This window comes from Dendroctonus ponderosae, unplaced genomic scaffold, assembly GCF_020466585.1.
Source record: "Dendroctonus ponderosae isolate FM_Combo_2020 unplaced genomic scaffold, Dpon_F_20191213v2 Dpon_F_20191213_1, whole genome shotgun sequence".
Taxonomy (NCBI): Eukaryota; Metazoa; Arthropoda; class Insecta; order Coleoptera; family Curculionidae; genus Dendroctonus; species Dendroctonus ponderosae.
In genome coordinates, this window is record NW_026017110.1 from 42,351,130 (window position 1) to 42,354,328 (window position 3,199).

At 38.0% G+C, this 3,199-nt stretch overlaps 1 long non-coding RNA gene across 1 annotated transcript in view; it reads left to right on the forward strand.

The window, feature by feature from the left end:
- Positions 1–6: 6 nt before the first annotated feature.
- LOC125504170 overlaps positions 7–3,199 on the forward strand; it is a 5,359-nt gene continuing 2,166 nt past the window's right edge. The window contains exon 1 of the long non-coding RNA XR_007281321.1: positions 7–579. This is a non-coding gene — a long non-coding RNA (uncharacterized LOC125504170). The remainder of the gene's footprint in view (positions 580–3,199) is intronic.

Sequence of the window (3,199 nt, forward strand, 5' to 3'; positions counted from 1 at the left end):
TTACTGCTCATTGACAGGAGTCAAAGTCACGTCAGATTAAAATCAGAAATTAACAAATTACGTCAAACCGGTACAAATATACTTTTTTTTAAATGGTAAGGCTATTAGATGAAACATAAAGCATTGTATGCACCACAGGCGTTACGGAGATAATAATGCCCATCAGGCCGAAACCTATCCCTCGGGCCAAAGGCCCTCGGGCTAGTTCGGCCCTCAGGGCATTATAAGGTCCGTAACGCCCTTGGTACATAAATAGCTATTATGGAATAAATATATTTTATTCGCCGTATTTTGTGCTTCAACATATTTTTGGATCAGCATCAGAGCTTCTTGAACCTTGAAAATGAAGTGCTATAAGCTACAACAAAGACTGACTTTAATTGAAAAAAATTGAAACTCGCAACTCGCTTTCCTACAAGAAATATTTGGGGTGAAAAGTTTTTGAAAAGAAGGCATTGAATGTTTGAATCTATTGAAAATCGACCAATCAGAGTTGGACGAGTTGGAGAACGGACTCGAAAATTGCGGTCTGAATTCATGGCGGATGGAATTCATGGTGCAAATAAAACCGGACCGAAGGTAATTTCTGCACAACTATTGGCAATTAACAGTTTCAGTACTCGAGTGGAGGTTTCGGGCGGTCCGATGCACGACCACACGAAATCCATAAAACTCAAATATCCAATTTTAATGTTTCTCTGGAAAGGTGTAATTGGAATCTGATTAAATCCAACTACTAGCTGGATTTAATCGTGCGATTCCCTATTTTGAATGGGTGCAATAGAAAACTGATTGGATATCCGTTTTTTTCAAGCGCGTCCTCAGCAGAGTGGTTGGACGAAGTGTTAAGGCATTAAGGGAGACGATTTCGCACAATGCCAGAAGGTCGGCGCTTGGCTCTTTTGAGCGTCTGAGCTTAGATAATTAATACCTTGAAACTAAAGGTGCGGTGATCAAATATTCAAACGGGCGAGCTTAAATATTCAGAGACATAAAGCACTGGCGAAGATTAGGGAATCGGCCGCAACCCCAACTGAAATTACCATGAAGGCAACTAACGAGTTCCGAAATGTAAAGCACGTTATTAGCCGTTATACGCATTGGCCGACCGATGTAATCTGCCCCAACAGACACGGTATTTAGACTGTTGTTGCTTTTGTTGAATTAATGGTCTGGAGTCGATCGCGTCTCCTGGAACTTCTATGGATTGATTAATTCGCGGTGAAAACGAGTAGGGAATTAATACGCGCTGATGGGAATAGAAACGGGTTCAGCACCACACAACAAACAGATTTATCTCCAATTCATCACCGCTAACCTAAACATCTCTTGCAGCAATGTCAATATCACTAAGCATGTCTTGGCACACGAACATTAATTTTCGCGGATCCGGCAAAGACGTATTGTTTTTCTGGTAATTGAGTTCTAGTTCCGAAATAAATTAAATTTCGGCCCCGAAATACTTCTTTCCTCGGGTTCGTGTACCGCCCCCGTGAGGCTCGATGGGAGTTATTCATTTCCTACGAAATTACTTTGGGGTTTGTCAGATTTTGCCGCCAAATCCACTCCATCATGTCGGCTTGCCTTGATGTTCTTTTGATTTTTTTCCTCCACTGTGACAGCAACTTTATGTTTCCATATGTCACTATTCATTACAAGGTGTTTCGTGAAGAGGCGGCATAAGCCTACTTTGCTATATCGGGTGTCAATTTGAAAACTTGCCACCCTTTCTTGCAGTTTAAAGTATGAAAAATCGGAAAGACGCGTCTATTTCCTTTGTGAGTTCTGATTTATTTTCGTGACTGCGTGTACTTGTAATGATATTCTTATCTTTCCTGGGTCTCAGTCAAAGTGTGAAGTAAAATTTTTTATTTTTTTTGAACAACGTTTATTTCATTACATTTCGGCGAGACAACAGTGCCATCATCAGATTTAAAATTTACACAAATTCATGATTGGTAAAATCAACGTTTGTAAGGGGAACACTTTAAATGAATATTTTTAGCCTCCTTGTTTCAACCCCTTAGGAGGGCTTGATGTCACCCTGATAATTTTTAATGGGAACGGGGGTCAAGTGGCACATCGTTTTAAAGGCTGTTCAATTATTTGTACACTAGTTACTAGTTACTTGCTTTTTGTCGAGACGTTTTCAAATAATCGCGTTTCAAAGTTACAGAAACAATTAAACTTGCCTGCAGTAAGATTTTCGACTGCAGATTAGTGTTTAAACAAAAATTACGTCATTGGGTCTCCTTATGATAGTAAAATGATTAGAATATTTGGTTAGACCGTTAAAATCTTTGAATAACAGGAAGAAAATCTGGTCAAAAAATTACTTTTTATTTACGGAAGAAACATTTCTACAAGAAAGACCATGTGATGTACTTACGCATTATCTTATAAGTTGTTGCAAATGTTGTCTCTTTTCCTGTAAACAAAAATAAAGTCTATTTTCGAACACTCCCTAACATTGATAAAATATTCCTGGATAGATCGAGGCACCGGATTGAACACTCTTAGACTTCTTTTTTTTGGAACATCTCAAATCCAGTCCAAATGTAAAACACAACCTGCTGATATTGATGTTCTTAAAAGTCGAATTGCAGCAGAATGCCGATCCATTCCCGGTAAATTTTTCTGAAATATTAGAGAAGAGCTCAAAAACAGACTTTATTATTGTTGATAGGAAAATTGACAACATTTGAACAGCTTGTAATATAGTGCCCTAGTATTTTCATATATTATATAAATATTTCATATAATATAAAAGATTTTTCATATTTTCTTCTTGCTCGTGGGTTCGTGGGGATAGTGATAAATACTGAGTTAGTTCATTCGTGCGGCAATTTACCGCATTCATATATGTTGTTGAACAGTGGTATCAGAATATTCATGAGTTGCGAGTCCGTCTCATTCACTAGTTTAGTAATCGTCTGTGTCTGTTTAATAATCGTCACAGCGTGAATCTCGTCTGGACCTGGTTCTTTAATGCTTTTCATAGATAGAATGGCTTTTTCGATATCTTCTTTTGTGGGAAAGGGACCCGACATTTCTTCTTTAGGATTTATGCTAATTTCTAGACGTTCGTCATAAAAGAATGCTCTATATAAAGGGTTGCTCATTAGTGCGTCAAAGTGCGATATCTCAGTAAATATGAAGTTTACAAGAAAATTCGTCCAACGAAAGTTTTTCACGTTTA